This window comes from Cavia porcellus, unplaced genomic scaffold, assembly GCF_034190915.1.
Source record: "Cavia porcellus strain 051 isolate PalLab524CR breed Dunkin Hartley unplaced genomic scaffold, mCavPor4.1 scaffold_19, whole genome shotgun sequence".
Lineage (NCBI taxonomy): Eukaryota > Metazoa > Chordata > Mammalia > Rodentia > Caviidae > Cavia > Cavia porcellus.
The window spans coordinates 64571638-64589288 of NW_026947502.1; the positions used below are offsets into that span (position 1 = coordinate 64571638).

Here is a 17651-nt window from a genome sequence, read left to right on the forward strand (position 1 = left end):
CTGGGGATTTAGCTTAGCTGCATAAGCGCCTGCCTTGCAAGCAGGCAGTCGTGAGTTCGATCCCCGGTACCGATAAAAAAAAAAAAAAAACACAAAACCTCTTAGTACAGGGATGTAGCTCAGCAGCATAATTGCCTGCCTGGGAAGTACAAGGTCATGAGTTTGATTCCCGGTACCAAACAAAATCAATGAAAACCCTGCAGTATATTCATACAAAATACCACAAATATGACACAGATGACTCTCAAAGACAGTATGCTGAGTGAAAGAAGACAATCTTCAGGTTACATCCTATAGGACTCTATTTATGAAACATTCTGAAAAATGCAAAGCTGTAGGGATATAGAACAGGTAAGTGTTTATCTGATCCTGGAGTGGGGAAGCATGCCTGGCTTTGTTAGGTAGCAGAATTGCTCTGTCTTAAATCTACATATCATGTGTAAAACTTACAATCAGAACTAAAAACAACAAGAACAAAAAATCTCACAGAACTGCACATCCAAAACAATTTATTAACAATGTTAATTTGGAATTTAAAACAATGAAAAACTACACAATAAAGTTCTTTTTTTTACTTTATTTATTTTTGTACTGGGAATTGAACTCAGGACCTTGTGCATGCCAGGCAGCTATATCCGAGGCCCAAAAAATATTTCCAAAGAAATTCTCTATCTGGATCTCTACCAGAATGATTGTACTGTGGGGGCTCTGCCACACCAGCCCTGAAACAGTGATTTTTCTTTCTTCTCCTCTGATTCCCCCACCATAGATCTCTGGGCTCCACGGGGCATACAGCTCAGCATCAAACTGTCAAAGGAAGCTCTTGCGCTTGTCTGTTTTGCATGTCTTCTCAAAAGCTTTGGATTAAAAGAACTGGTATTGACCCAGATGAGGGCACCAAAGGTTCTGAAGCAACCCTGAGCTCCAGGGCCTAGGGGTGGTGTCCACTCATTTGTCCCTCTGACACATGCCCCTGTGGATCCTGGGAATCTGCCAGAGTCGGGTATTGGCTCTAACAACCAGCAGTTTTAAACAAGGGCTTTTGGGGAGAGCTAGAATTGTGTATTTGCTTCAGAACACTTGGGTCACTCTGGATGAGACACAATGGGAACTCTAAAAAGGCTTCTTAAGTCTGGGCCTCTCCTGAGGTAGGACTGAAATCATTTTTTTCCTCACAGAGAGTGGCTTTCTGGAAGAATACTTTGTAAACAATGAAGACAGCCAGGAGGAAGGTCTTCCTGAGGATGACTGAGCTGAGCTGCGAGCAACAGGGCCAAGATTATACCATTTAGGATAAAAGCTGCCCTTTACACCAAGCACACACCAGCAACTAGGCATGGTGCTATGGAATTGTTCTGTCTTCACAGGTGAGTATACCGAGGGTCCCAGAAGCACCAGATCACATGGAAACTGGGTGACAGAGGCAGGGCACAGTCTGCAGTTCGAATCTTTCAAACCAAGGCCTGTGAGAGAAAACTTTGAGGCCTGATGTCAGGCCTGCTTTCCTCACGAGCCCCGAAGAAAGAAATCAACACCTTCTTTCCTCAAAGGCTGGTGGAAGACTGCCCTGGGCCCCTTAAATACGATGCCCATTTAATAGCACTTGGAAAAAAATCTTTTTCTAAATTGTATACAGTGGAACACTTCCCTTGAATACTTTAACAGAAGTCCCATCTAGAAAACTACAGTGAGGCCAATGTGATAAAGGTGGATGGGTCCCCAGGGTCCCAGGGAATGGCTACAAGCCATTTACCCAGTAGGTTAACACTGATCTTGAGGAGCTCGGGGTGTGTCACGATGCTTAAGGCTCCAGCTTTGAATTTGAAGGAGTGAGGTGGCATTGCGGCAGACTCCTTTCTGAGCTGGTCAGTCTGGAGCTGGACTGCAGGATTTGGGGCCTGCTACATGCCCTGGGCTCCTCATCCAAGATATTACCTGCCTCATGGCCAGTAGCCATCATTTGCCTCTCAGAGATTAGGAAACCAATTTTCACTTACAGTTAGTGAGTTTGGTCTTTAAAAATTTGGATTACAAGGTAAAAAGCTGTAGAAACCTTCCTTTTTTCTTGTTCTTTAGAGGTATCATATGGTTTGTTTTTCTAGCAACAAAAGTAGCATGTTCAGATTCTGATTTGGAATAGGATCAACCACAGATCTATACTGCTGACCCCAACAAGGAGGTCGGCAGGGTGGCTCACAGGGTAATCATCAAGCGACCCTTCTCATAGATGTCTGGGGTCACGCCCACTGGGGAAGGGACCATGTGCACGGTGCTCTTGCCAAACAGCTGGAACTCATAGTGGATGAATTGCTCCCCAAGGCTATTGTTGGGTCGGATGATGGCCTGGCAGGACTTGGTCCATGTGTGGGCATCCAGCAGGGACATGGCATGGTACTTCATGAGGTAGGCAAGACCCAGGGCAGCTGAGAGGCTCACACCGGCGGCACAGTGCAGCAGTGTGCAGCACTTTTTCATCTCCACTGAATGGATGTGGCCAGCAACGGGGTCAAAGAAGTCAAAGACAGGAGGCGGGTGTGCCAGCCACAGGCACCTGCATATACTGGATGTTCCCCAGAACATGTCCACCATCTCCACGGAGATGCTAAGGACTGTGGTGATCTGGCTGCTGGCCAGTAGCCGCTTACTGCTGGCAGCTGCCCCAAGCTGATATACAGGCTTCTGGTAATCCGGGAGAGGCCACTGACCCAGGGCTGCCAGATGGGGCTGGGAAGGCACAGGTGAGTCATGTCATCAAGGCAGTGGGTGACACCTGAGACCTATGTCTCTTGTCTAGACTATGTCCATGGAAAGCTTTCTCCTGCAGCAGGACAGAGAGGTTCGTAGAAGCAACAGCTACGCGGTGAAGCCCCAGGCAAAAATCGCCAGGAAAGAGAGTTCAGTGCAGATCCGCAGGCCATTAATCCCCATGGGCCCAGTGCTGTGGTTTCCATGGCAGTGGTTTCTCCAGGAAAACAAATAGGCTGTACTGGATTTTCCAAGAAATCGTAGCTTCTGAGTCTCAGCATAGCAATGCTGGGGTCCCGAGGTTGCCCCACAATAACGCCAATTGCCACTGCTCTATGTTATTTTAAAGAGAGAAAGAAAAAACTTAAATTTCAAAGCACAATAATTAGGGGGTAACAATGGTAGTACATTGCATATTGGTAGCTTCAAATCATTTACTCAGAGTACAAGATATCTGCACTTAATTGTCCAAATAATAGTAGCACAAACCTTTCTCTTCAGTGAAGTCAGAGAAATCAGTAGTATAACTACTTTTGTTTGTTTGTTTTTTGAGACAGGTTCTCACTATGCAGCTCAGGTTGGCCTTGAGCTCACTTGGCAGCCCAAGCTGGTCTGGAACTTGCAATGATCCTGCTGGCTCAGCCTCCTGAGTGCTGGGATTACAGGCATGTGCCACCATACCTGGCTTTGTAGTTTAACTATCTTTTTTTTTTTAATTAAAATTTTTTTTTTATTTAAGGAGAAAAGAAAAAAAAACAGTGAAAGGGTACAAGTTATACAGATTTACAGAAGAAAAAAATGAACAGTAGCAAATCATTAGTTAATGGATTACATATTGCCATCTTAGAAATAATTGTTCAAGTCACAAAATTAAAGCTTGTAGAGTGGACATTCCAACAATGATACTGCAAACAGTTCTGTTCAATGATCCAATAAAACTCTGTGATATCATTTTCTATCTTATACACTTAAATATACATGCAGTTATATAGTTTAGAGCACTTTCTTTTCCTCTCTTAACTATCTTAATTATATGATATAGCTTTTTTCAGCTTCTCAAGTTAGTGAGACAAACACAAGGTTTCCATATGCGTGTGGAGGCTGTATTTTAAAAGCTTTGAGTCTTCTAGTCCAGAAACGAGGTCAATCTGTTGACTCAGATGATCGATTTCTCTTGATGTTTTATAATTTTTTGTTTCTTTTTTAACTTTTAACTTTTTATTGGTTCTAGGGATCGAACTCACGACCGCCTGCTTGCAAGGCAGGTGCTTATGCCGCTGAGCTAAATCCCCAGCCCCAATGTTTTATAGTTTTAAGCTCAGGTCTTACACATCTTTTATCAGAATTATGCCAAAAATCTTCATATTTTTATGTTATTTTAAATGTTGTTTTGAATTTCAATTTTCAATTTCTTGTTCCTCCCTGGTAGAATTGTGAGAGTTGACCCCCCTGCTATAACCCCCTCCCCGAGTTATAAAAAGCAGCAAAGAATGTTTCACTCCCTAACTCCCCAGAGCGGGGAATGAAAGGGTTAACTCCCTAACTCCCCAGAGCGGGGAAATAAAAGGGTTAACTCCCTAACTCCCCAGAGCTATCAGAGCAGAGCAGAAAGAAATGCCTAACTCCCCAGAGCTATCAGAGCAGAGAAAAAAAAAAGAAAGAATGCACCTGCAAGGTTGTTCTGTCTCAACGAGATAAGTAAGACAAGTAACTGTTCTGTTCTGGGCACATAGTGACTGGGCTAGGACCCCCAGTCTCCATGGTTACTCAACCCCAAACCCCTCCAATCAACTTCTGCCAAGTCCTATCCTGCTCAAAATTAACCAATGCAATCTGCTTCTGTAAACTCGCTTGCCTCCCGTTTGCGCCCTTAAAAACCCTACACAATTCCCCCTCGGGGCCCTCCGCACTTGTTTGCCTGGAGGACCCCATGCGCATGGAAATAAACTTTTTTCCCTCACCAAGAGTTGAGTCCTTGGGGTCTCTTTCCCTGCAGCGTCGGCCCTAACATCTTGGAGGCCCCAGCGAGATAGCACGTCTCACGGGAGGTGACCTCAACGGCTCTGCGGTGGGTGAGTACGACCGGTCGCTTCTTATTTTTACTCTGAGGATCAATCTACCGGTATTTTACGCCCCGAGCCAACCGGGCAATTTTTGTTACCTGTTTTTGTTATCTGTTCTCTGTTCTCTGGTGACCGGGGGATGCCCCACACGGTTTTCCGTGACTCACCGTCTGCGATAGGATTTTCCTATCAGTCTGGGGAATTTCATTCCCAATCTGTGGTCCTTCCGGGCCAATCTGGGGAATTTCATTCCCAATCTGTGGTCCGTCCGGGCCAATCTGGGGAATTTCATTCCCAATCTGTGGTCCGTCCGGGCCAATCTGGGGAATTTCATTCCCAATCTGTGGTCCGTCCGGGCCAATCTGGGGAATTTCATTCCCAATCTGTGGTCCTTCTGGGCCAATCTGGGGAATTTCATTCCCAATCTGTGGTCCGTCTGGGCCAATCTGGGGAATCTCATTCCCAATCTGTGGTCCGTCCGGGCCAATCTGGAGGCACCCCCTAAGGTGACTCATCTGATGTGAAACTCATGCGTGAGAGTGAGGTGGCCGGCCTGTTTGTCCTGTGTGTTGTGACTGTTGTGATCAGTTATTTGTTGTGTCGCGCGTACGCTAACCACTCTTTGTCTTCAGAACACCATGGGACAAACGACATCGTCCCCATTGTCCCTCACCCTCGACCATTGGTCAGAGGTTCGAGAGAGGGCTCACAATCTCTCCTTACAGGTTAAAAAAGTAAATGACAGACTTTCTGCTCGTCTGAGTGGCCCACATTCTCCGTGGGTTGGCCACCAGAGGGGACTTTCCACCTTCCCCTCATCTTAGCAGTTAAGAACATCATCTTCCGCCCCGGACGAAGAGGGCCACCCCGACCAGCATGCCTACATCTTGGTATGGCAGGACCTCAGGAAAGAGCCCCCACCGTGGGTAAAACCCTTCCTTCCTCCGCCCTCTCCTTGGTTGCCTGTTTAAACTTGTTACTAACTTAGGGGCTTGTTGCCCATTTCTGTTGCAGGATCCATATGGCTTATTAGATTCAAGGTTCATGATAAGAAAAATTATTTCCTTTAGCTGACCAAACTGTACAAGAAGCTCCCTTTGTTTGTGTCTTTAATGTTGTGGTGCCTTGTTTAATATGTAAGACTTCAATTGATTGCTTGCAACCTCAGCATGCCTTTTAAAAGGAGTATTTTTTCCTCTCTGGTAAAAATGTAAACATGTGCACATATATATGTATATCTATGGTTATTAAAAATCATATCAACTTTACCAAGTAAAAACCAGATGGTAGTATATTTGAGCCAGTTAAAAGGTTACAGTTTTGTTTTTAAAATACAACATTTTTATGTGGTAAAAAGACATAAAATAAACATGTTTTAGACTACTAAAAGGTGACTTCAAGGGTTTTGTTAAGAGCTTTGATGTTGTCTGAGAAGTGGAAAAAAAAAAGTTAATTGACTGGTAATAGTAAAAAGAGGGACAAAGAGAGTGGTCTTCAAGTAAAGGTGTCTGGCTATGCCAAAATGTGAAAAAAGATTAAAGCTTAGTTTGAGAGATATTATTGTAAGTTGTAGAAGGCTCAAGAGGATGTGAATTTTATTTGTCTTGATTTATAGTACTGCAAATAACAGGTTTGACAAGAAGTAAATATGTTTAAAATTTGACAGCATTAGATCAGTTTTGGTAAAAGTATACATAAGATTGTACGTTGCTGCAAAATGTTTCCATTAAAATGAGATTATAGGTGATACTACAAATAAGATACAAGTTCTTACATGTACTGTGAACATCTGGGAGATTATGCAGCACAATTTTGTTACTTATAAAAAAGCCCTTTTTGTTAAGAATATAATTTTAGTAAAATGATGGCCTGCCACGTGACACCCTTGGACAAAAAGCAGTGTGCCATCCAGATAAAGCCGGCTCTCTGATCCGGAATGCCAAAACCATGTTCTCCTTTTGTGCTACCCTGACTGGACATCCAGAGGTAAGGAGGTTTCCCAGTATTGCCAGTTGTTCTCTTTGTAACTCAGTCGGCCCCACATGTTAGACAAAAATTACAAAGGTTTGAGAGGTTTAAGGAAATGCCCCTCAGCCAGTTAATAGAGATAGCACAAAAAGGTCTTTAAAAACTAAAAAATTTACAAAAAGATAGCCAAGATGTTAAAATTGCTCTAAAAAAAAAAAACTCGCTTTAGGCAAGTGATTTCTGTGGTAACCTCTCACAGTTTAGAGACTCTTATCAAAACCCCTCCTAAAAAAGGCTCTCAAATGCCAGAATTCTACTGTCAAGCCCTGCTTCTAGACCCAGAGTCAATGATATTCAAGACTTCTTCAGCTTTAAACCCAGCCACCCTTATGCCTGATGATGACCCGGAGGAACAAAGGACACCTCTCTCCATGAGTGCGCTGACATCCTCGAACTGCAGCAGAACCTACAGGCTGATCTTACTGACCAGCTTTTGGGAAATGCCGACAACTGTTCGATGAAAGCAGCTTCATCCAAAACGACAAACGAGTGGCCGGGGCAACAGTGACCACCAAAAAGGAGGTACTCTGGGTTAAGCGGGTAGAGCCTGGCACTTCTGCCCAAAAGGCGAAGCTTGTTGCTTTGACTAAGAGGCTAAAACTAGCCACGAAAAAGAGGGTAAAACATTTTTCTTACTGTAGATATGCCTTTGCTACTGTACATATACGTGGAGCCATCTATCAAGAGTGAGGTTTCTTAACCTCAGTTGGGACTAAGATTAAAAATGCTCCACAGATTCTAGACTTGCTGACAGCTGTCTGACTGCCTCAATGGGTTGCTATTCATTACAAGGCTCACCAGACAAGAGATGACACTGTCACCTTAGGAAACAGTTTGACAGATCAAGCCACTTAAAAAATAACAACCACATCAGAGGGGTCAACCAAGAAAATAACTGCTCTGATACTAGTCCTCTGACCTTGTCAGAACCAGTCTACATAAAAAAAGACCTACAGTTGGCATCTCAACTTGAAATAAAGTCTCCCACCCCAAGGGGCTAATACCAGTTACCTGATATACAAGTACGGTTACTGGAGACACTAGGACAGGAGCTGTTATACCGGGCTCGCCAGACTACTCGTTTAGAAAAAACTAAACTTGTGGATTTGTCCAGAACTCAGTATTTTATTCCAAAACTCTACAAACTGACCACCTCTTCGAGCTCCAGATGCCCACAGTGCTTGTTAGTCAACTCAGCCAAGAGCTCTGCGTTGGAGACCACCCAACATCAAAAAATTGTTCCAGGAGAACATTAAAAAATAGACTTCATGGACATGGTAAAACTTAATTTACAGGGACACTGCTATCTCTTGGTATTAATAAATATTTTTACTGACTGGGTAGAGGCTTTCCCTACTAAGTCTGAGTCAGCCTTAGTGGTAGTTAAAAGGCTATCGCATGAGATCATACCTTGATTTGGCCTCCCACTATCAATGGGGTCCGATAATGGCCTGGCTTTCATAGCCCGAGTCACCCAAAAGTTAGCCCAGGCATTAAAGATTAATTAAAACTCCACTGTGCCTATCAGCCACAAAGCTCAGGGCAAGTAAAACGTATGAACCAAAGTCTCAAGGACATTTTAGCTAAGCTGTTTTCAAAAACTGGCGATAATTGGATGAGCCTTCTTCCCTTTACACTGTTAAGAGCTAGATATACCCCATATGTTTCTAAAATTTCCCCCTTTAAAGCCATGTTTGGGAGGCCCCCGCCATTGGTTCCAAGATTGTCAAAAGACAAATTAGCTAAAATTACTAATCGAGATCTTAAGTCCCTACAGACACTCCAACCTGTGTTGGCCTGGATCCACCAGCTGTTTAGACAAAAACACTTGGACCTGCCTTCAGAGACCAAGGCCTCAGGGACTCCAGTCTTGGTTCGATGTCACCACCATGACTCCCTCAAATCCTGCTAGAAAAGACCTTTCACCGTGATGCTCAGTACCCCCACTGCCATCAAGGTAACAGGAAAAACTGCGCGGATTCACTACACTCATGTAAAGCCACTAAAAACAGCGGACAACGAGGGACATACTCAGTGGACTACACAACAGACTGGTAACCCTTAAAGTTAAAAATTGACTAAAACATAGTTAGATTATGCTGGTTATAAACTGTTTTAGCTTACTTGTTTTGATTTTAATAACATTGATGCCGACCTTACACGGCGGCTTTGGTCCCCCTGTAAGCAAAAAAAAACCCAATTGTTAAAGATCTTTTGTTTTTAAAAAAAGGGGGTCTCTGCGCCGCACTTAGAAAAAAATGTTGTTTTTACACTGATCATACTGGGATTGTAAAAGATACAATAAAAAAGTTGAAAAAAAAATCAGATCTCAAGAGCCCCCTTCAAGTAAAGCCAAAATGTTCTCTTTCCGGGAATCAATCCTGCCCTATATTCTCCCTTTATTGGGACCCCTGGCCAGATTCATTATAGTCATAACTATAGCCCCTTGCCTCATTAACCGAGTAACCCGGTTTGTGAGGGCCCAGATTTCTCAAGTAAAAGTTATGGTGTTACGTCAACAATATGATCCCTTACCCATACAGGACCTTTAAGATTAAAAGTCATTGAAAAAGAAAAGGGGAGAATGTGAGAGTTGACCCCCCTGCTATAACCCCCTCCCCGAGTTATAAAAAGCAGCAAAGAATGTTTCACTCCCTAACTCCCCAGAGCGGGGAATGAAAGGGTTAACTCCCTAACTCCCCAGAGTGGGGAAATAAAAGGGTTAACTCCCTAACTCCCCAGAGCTATCAGAGCAGAGCAGAAAGAAATGCCTAACTCCCCAGAGCTATCAGAGCAGAGAAAAAAAAAAAAGAAAGAATGCACCTGCAAGGTTGTTCTGTCTCAACGAGATAAGTAAGACAAGTAACTGTTCTGTTCTGGGCACATAGTGACTGGGCTAGGACCCCCAGTCTCCATGGTTACTCAACCCCAAACCCCTCCAATCAACTTCTGCCAAGTCCTATCCTGCTCAAAATTAACCAATGCAATCTGCTTCTGTAAACTCGCTTGCCTCCCGTTTGCGCCCTTAAAAACCCTACACAATTCCCCCTCGGGGCCCTCCGCACTTGTTTGCCTGGAGGACCCCATGCGCATGGAATAAACTTTTTTCCCTCACCAAGAGTTGAGTCCTTGGGGTCTCTTTCCCTGCGGCGTCGGCCCTAACAGAATATAAAACTAAAATTGATTTTTGTATTTTGATTGTATTCTACAGTCTTGCTAAACCCACCCAATAGTCCTACTAGCTAGCTGCCTTCTACAGAGGTAATCATGTCATTGATGAATAAAGACAATTTTACTTCTTCTGTTTCAATATAGATGCCTTTTTTTTTTTTTTTTTTTTTTGTCTTTTTCCTTTTTATCGGTACCGGGGATCGAGCTCACGACCGCCTGCTTGCAAGGCAGGCACTTATGCCGCTGAGCTAAATCCCCAGCCCTTTCTTTTTTTTCTTTCTTTCTTTTTTTTTTTTTTTTTTAGATGCCTTTTATTTCTTATTTGTTTTTGTCTTTTTTGCCACACTGGCTACAACCTTCAATGCAATGTTGCTTTTTTCTGATCTTAGGTGAGAATTTATGTTCTTTAATATATACTGCCAAGAGAATAAAAAGACAAGCTTTATCTGGTTAAGGAAATTCCCTACTCTTCAATTTCCTGGGGTTTGTATAGACCTGGCATTATTTCTCCATACATGTTTGATAGAATTCCCCAGTGAAGCTATCTGAGCCTGGTGCTTGTTAAGTGGGGAGGATTTATTTATTTTTTAAATGTATTTCTTTTTTTTTTTCCAGTACTAGGGATAGAACCCAGGACTTTGCATTGAGCTCCATCACCACTCCTTTTTTATCTTTTATTTTCAAATAAGGTCTCCCTCTCATTAAGTTGCCCAGACTGGCCTTGAATTTGTGACTCTCCTGTTTCAGCCTCTAAGTAGGATTGTCCGGGATACCAGGATCTTGAGTGTTACTAGTTTGTTTGGTTTTGTTTTTGTTTTTGGTGTTTTGTTTTGTTTTTTGAGACAGGATCTCACTAAAGAGGCTCAGGCTGGCCTCCTGACTCACCCTCCTGCATGCTGAAACTACAGGCATGTGCGTGGTAGGTGGAAACATTATAAACAAATTCAACTTACTTTGCAGATACAGCCACCCAGATGCTCTGCTTCTCCCTGGTCAAGATGGCAATTTGGAAAAAAAAAAAAAAAAGTGGCAATTGTGCCTTTCAAGAAACCTGCCCCAGGCCAGGGATTTAGCTCAGTGGTATAAACGCCCACCTGGCAAGTGCAAGGTTGTGAGTTCAATTCCTGGTATCAAAAAGAAAAAGAAAAAAGAAATCTGTCCCTTGCTGTGTGATGGCGCATACCTGTGATTCCAGCATTCTGGGGAGGCTGAGGCAGAAGGATTAGCCTGGGTTACCTAGCGAGTTCAAGGCCAGCCTATTATCAGGTAGCTCCATCTAAAAATGGCTCACCAAATATATGTTACCTGGTCCCAAGTTGCTCGCCTCTCCTTCTGGAGTTAGATTTCAGATTCTTCTTATCTCAAACAAAAGACTGAATAAAATAAGCAAAAGGCACTAGCCAAGTTTATTTGAGAAAGTAAAAGTGAAAAGTGAGCAAGAAACTGGCTCGAGGTAGGGCCTGCTAAAAGAGGAAAAAGCAAGATAAAAGTAAACCTGCAGGAAGCAGGGCGGACCATCCTGAGGAAAGCCACAACAGTATGCGCCTTTTGCCATCTGTGTCCTTTTATGTTGTCCAAATCCTGAGTAAACCTGTGGGAACTTCTAATATGCATCTTGAGGCAGGGGGCTGGATCCTAGTCTCAGACTGAAGTCAGGTTCAGCCCATCCTATTGAAAACCTGCTGGAGTTCTTGAAAGAAGTTTACATGCAAGGCTTTTGGAACTGTTTTGCGCATGTGTTCTGGGATCTTGTAATTAACAGGTCACATTTACTTCCCTAGCCAGTTTTGCCGCGTGCCCTAATCTCCTATGACAAAGCGAGGCCAGCACAGTGGTGCATGCCTGTAATCATAGAGCTGACACAGAAGGATCGCTTTGAGTTCAAGGCCAGCCTGGGTTACTCTTGGTGAGCTCAAGAACAGCCTGAACGGAAATCAGCCTGCTCTCCCGAGAACCAGCAGGGGCCTTGGTCCGAGAAAAGAACCAGGAAGTCAGCCTGCCTTTCCCAATGCAGGCTGGGAGACAAGAATCCCTACCCACCAGCCCACCCTCCATGTAGCATCCAACTGATTCAGAGGAACACATGCTGGGATGATAGCAACTAAGGTACAAAAACATCTTATTTCTTGTATTGCTTGATTGATTTTGCAGGCCTGGGACCAGTAGTCTGAGCATCTGTTTAGAGGTTAACAATATGCAGTATAGCAATTAGGAGATTTCCTTCTGGCTTGCTTTTGAAATTCTATATTTTCTCACTGTTTTGCTCCATTTTATTATTTTATTTTATCCCTTCAAAATAAAAATAAACAAAACAAATAAAATGCTAAAAGATTCCACAAGCAATTGAAGTAGCAATTTCTGCTGCCTTCCACTTGAAGAAAATATTGCTTTCAATCATTGTGCCACAAAAATAAAACTTTAAATCACACACACACACACACACACACACACACACACACACACACACACAAGAATAGTCTGAACTATATACCAAGACTGTCTCAAAAAACAAAACAACTGGGGCTGGGGGGATTTAGCTCAGCGGCATAAGCGCCTGCCTTACAAGCAGGCAGTCCGTGAGTTCAATCCCTGGTACCCATAAAAATGAAAAAGACCAAAAACAAAACAAAACAACTGTTTCTTTCACCTGGGCTATTCAGCTTTTGGCAGAAGAACTGTTCATGTTTCTTCTTTACTATCTGAGAATTATGTTGTGATGTTACCTTTTTCACTCCTGATACTGGGGATTTGTTTATCTATCTTTTGCTGATTAGTTGGAAATTTACCAATGTTGTCTCAAAAATGATTGTTCAATTTCATTGATTTTCCCTGTTGTTTTTCTGTTTGCTATTTATGATTACTACTCTTGTTGAGTTTTATTTCCTCTTCTTTTTCTAGTTTCTTAAGATGGAGGCTTAGGGCCCTCCTTTGAGAACTTCCTTCCAGAATTATACAGATGTTAAATGCTACAAACTTCTCTCTCAAAATTGTCTTGGCTGCCTCTCTCTAATTTTGTTTAGTTGTACTTTAATTTTCATTCAGCTTGAACTATATTCCAATGGCACTGCGCCCCTCCCACTTTTGAGACAGGGTCCCACTATGTAGTTCAGACTGACTTTGAACTCATTGTATAGCCCAGGCAGGCATCCAATTCATGGTGCTCCTCCTGTCTCAGTCTCCTGAGCACCGGGAGTGTAAGCATGTGCCACCGTGCCTGTCTCCAGGCACGGTGGCACATGCTTTTTTTCTTTGACCCATGAATTATTTTTTATTTTACTTTTTTTTTTTTTTTTTGTCTTTTTCCTTTTTATCAGTATCAGGGATCAAACTCACGACTGCCTGCTTGCAAGGCAGGCGCTTATGCCGCTGAGCTAAATCCCCAGCCCCTGACCCATGAATTATTTAGAAACATTTTATTTAATTTCCAAGCATTTGAAGATTCTCCAGATACTGTTTGCCATCGGTTTCTGTTTACTTCTGTTGTCAGACAACATGAAATGGCAAGCAGAAACACCGAAACAACACCCAGAATTTGGAGGCAGATCTATATAACATGGGCACCGATAGGGAAACAATTGTCCCTCAAAATGTCAGGCTCTGATCCTTAAGAGTTAATATAAATAAGATAAGTAAGCAAGAAATACAGCAGTATAGTATTTGGTGCTATTGATTGGTGCTTTTTTTGTTGTGTTGTTGTTTTGCTTTGTTTTTGTTTTTTAAGACAGGGTCTCACTATGCCATTCAGGCTGGCCTTGAACTCACTTTGTAGCCCAGGCTGGCCTCAAACTCACATCAATCTTCCTGCCTCAGCTTCCCAAGTATTAGGATTATAAGTGTGTGCTATCATGCCTGGCCTTGATTGGTTCTTATAATATGCATCATACTGACCAGCTATACATCACAGTAACCAGCTGTTTCTAGGAGACAGAAGTAACAGGAACTTGTAAGAGGAACTGTTACCCAGGCAACTAATAGACTGACTGGGGTGGGGGCATTTGCTGCTACAAACACAGTTCTTATGACCTGAGTGTTTAGTTTAATTTAGTTTTTGCTTGTTTGTTTATTTTTAGACAGGGTCTCACTATGTAGCCCAAGTTGGCTTCATAATCGTAGCAGTCCTCTTGCCTCAGCCTCATGAATGCTGGAGTCACAGGTGTTTGCTACCACTTCCAGCTTTGTTTTGTTTTGTTTTTGAGACAAGATCTCACTATGCAGTTCAGATTGGCTTTGAACTCAATATGTAGCCCAGGATGGCAGATCTGATACTTTTTTTAAAAAATTGCTGAGATTTATTATATGGCTTAGAATATGCTCTAGCATAGTAAATGTTCTGTGTGCACTTGAAGACAATGTAATTTGCCATCACTGGATGTTCTATAAATATAGAATAACACTACACAATAAGTGTTCAAAAAATCTGTATCTTTACTGATTTTATGTCTGTTTTTATTATTAAAGGAGGATATTGAAATCTCCTACTTGAACTGTTGCTTTGTTCTGTCTCCTTCTGCAGCTATATTACTTTTGGCTTTATATGTTTTGCTGTTTGGTTTCACTTTTTTAAAAGACAAATGTAATTGCTGTATAATTCAGGCTGACCTTAAACTGTGTGGGTGAGGCTGGCCTCAAACTTGTAACAATCCTCCTGCCTCAGCTTTCCAAATGCTGGCATTATATGTTTGCAACAGTACACCCAGTGTAAATTGTTGAGGGGGCTTTATGTATTTTGAAGCACTGTTTTAGGTACATAACTATTTAGTCTTAGCTAAGCCTGGTAGCTGAATTCTAGTACTCTAAGAGGCTGAGGGAGGAGGATTATAAGTCTGAGCCTAGCCTGGGCAATTTAGAAACTTACTGAGCCTCTGTTTCAAAATAAAAAATAAAGGGCTGGGGATGTGCAGCTCAGTGTGAAGGCCCTAGGTCCATTCTCCAGTATGTGGCCTCTCCCAAATAATTTAATCTCAATAAATTATTTGCAGTCAGGAAATTATCTCTGACAATATTCTTTATTATAAAATCTCCATTGTCTGATATTAGCTTCAATAGCAAAAGCCATCTTTTTTTTTTTTTTTTTTTTGTCTTTTTCCTTTTTATTGGTACCGGGGATCGAACTCACGACTGCCTGCTTGCAAGGCAGGCACTTATGCCACTGAGCTAAATCCCCAGCCCTGCAAAAGCCATCTTGAGCAAAAGAACAAAACAAAAAGGATTACACTATATGACTTCAAAATATACTACAAAGCTGTGGTCATCAAAATACTATGGTAGCGGGGCTGGGGATTTAGCTCAGCGGCATAAGCGCCTGCCTTGCAAGCAGGCAGTCGTAAGTTCAATCCCTGGTACCGATAAAAAGGAAAAAAAGACAAAAAAAAAAAATACTATGGTAGGGCTGGGCACAGTGCCACAGTGCCTGCCTGGCAAGCATGGGATCCTGCGTTTGATTCCTGGTACAAAAAAACAATGTGGTATTGGCATAAAAGTAGAAACACAGATCAATGGAAGAACAGAGCCAAGAAGATAACACATATCTACAGCCAACTGACTTTTAATAAAAATATGAAGAATACCCATTAGAGAAAGGACAGTCTTTATAACGAATGGTGATGGGAAGTTGGGTATTCACGAAAGAACAAGACTAGACCCGTTTCTTATTCTGGCTGATTACAAACATCAAGACAAAATGGATTCAAGACTTATCTGAAGCAAGCCAGGTTCAGTAGTAGCATGTCCCATGGTCTCTGTTATTGAGAAGACCGAGAAGGAGGATCCCTGCAGCCTGAAAGTTCACAGCCAGACTGGGCAACATAAGAAGACCCCGTCTTAAAATAAAAGCAAAAACAATGAATCTAGAAGGAGAAAACAGGGGAAAGTACTTCAGGACATCAGAATGGACAAGAAAGTTTTGGACAAAACCACAAAACCACAGAAAGAAACGTAAGTATAGATCACATCTATATTTATATTTAATTTGATTACACCAAACTAAAAGGAAAGGAAATAATCATAGTAAACAGACCACAGAATATGAAACAATATTTGAAAACTACAGTGACCCTTTGGTTGTCGAACAACTCCAAGCTTGAACTTTCCACTACTAAAACAGCAAAAAAACAAAAACAAAAACACAACAAACACACAAATTTCTCATAGCTTTGTTCTAGAATCAAACTGAAAATTCAACTTGAAAAAAACTTTAGCACCCCACCTTCCTGACTGTGGGGCTGGTGATGTGGAGACATCAAGGGACCCACCAGCCGCCCTCGCTCTTCAGGGCTCTGCCAGCGCCCATGCATCCCTCCAACCCGGGGCAGGCAGCAAGCAGAGAGGTGGGTTCCACGGACAGAGGAAAGATTTAAACTGAGATTTGAAGCCCATGGAGAGAGATAACTCAGAAATCCAACAAAACTAAGAAAATCAGGGGCAGCGGCCCTGCCAGACGGGGAGAAACAGCGAGGAAGTCACGCAGCCCTCGACCGCTGTGTGCCCGGGTGGAGGCCCTGTGGGCCAGGGAGAACCAGCAAGGAAGCCATGCCCCAATCCATGAGCCAGGGAGAAGCAGACAAGAAGCCATGTGGACCCCCTATGTGCCAGCAGAGGCCCTGCCAGCTCGGAGAACCAGCAAGGAAGCCATGTTGCTCCTGGTGTGCCCTGTGGGCCAGGGAGAACCGGCAAGGAAGCCACTTCTGCCTCCCGCCCCCCACCCCTACTCATAAACAGTGGATGTGACACAGGCTGAGGGGATAATGACTAAAGTACGGAAGCAACTTGACATTTGTGTTGTTTGATTGACTTCAAGCCTGGGGCTGATAGTCTGAGTGAGAAACTAAAGGATAACAATATGCAATATAGTACTATTGTGGATGTCCTCTTGCCCCATCACTGTTTTGTTTTGCTTCATTTTACTGTTCTGTTTTACTCCCTTTAAAATAAATTTTTTTCAGAAACCTGTAGTGGCTGACGCTGAGTTGTGCATCTCATTTCTCCATGGACACAGGGGCAATGCTGCAGTCTAAGAGCTGCTCTCACCCCGGCAGCATACAGTGCTTGTGTTGTGCATTACAAACATTCATCGCTGCGCCTTTTGGGGGCTTTGTTTGTGTAAAATATCATAAATATCCTGATGTAGACTTGCATGAGACATTGTCATGGGCTCTAGGTCTACAACTGAAGGACATTACTGTGGGATCCAGGTCTTCAGTTGGATTCTTTGGGTCTTTAGTGTACGGACAGATCTCTTAGACCTTACACTCTTCTGCATTTGACTTTTGGGGTGAATATTACAGAACAAATCCTATAAATTATGTGTCCTATATTAAATATATTCTCCTGAAAACCCTGACCACAACTCAGCCTGCTCAAGGATCGCTGCCTTTCATTGTTTAATGGCCCATGTCTGCCTCACTTGTTTTATCTAATGTTTTCATTTCTTTAACAAGGTGAATTTTGTTCTTGTTATTCTATCTCGGACAGAAATGGAAGTCCAAGTCCATCACTTTAAAAACTCAATATTAGTGCTTTTTGAATTGTGATAGAATATACCATTCTAATGATTTTTTAAGTGTACAGTTCTGACACTGGGTACATCCACACTGTTGTGCAGCCATCCCCACCTCTGTCTCTGGAACTCTTTTCATCTTGCAAGAC

At 42.7% G+C, this 17651-nt stretch overlaps 1 pseudogene; it reads right to left on the reverse strand.

Annotated features, from left to right (window-relative positions):
* Window positions 1-481: 481 nt before the first annotated feature.
* On the reverse strand, window positions 482-3074 carry LOC106026199 (dual specificity protein phosphatase 18-like; annotated as a pseudogene).
* Between the last annotated feature and the right edge of the window lie 14577 nt (window positions 3075-17651).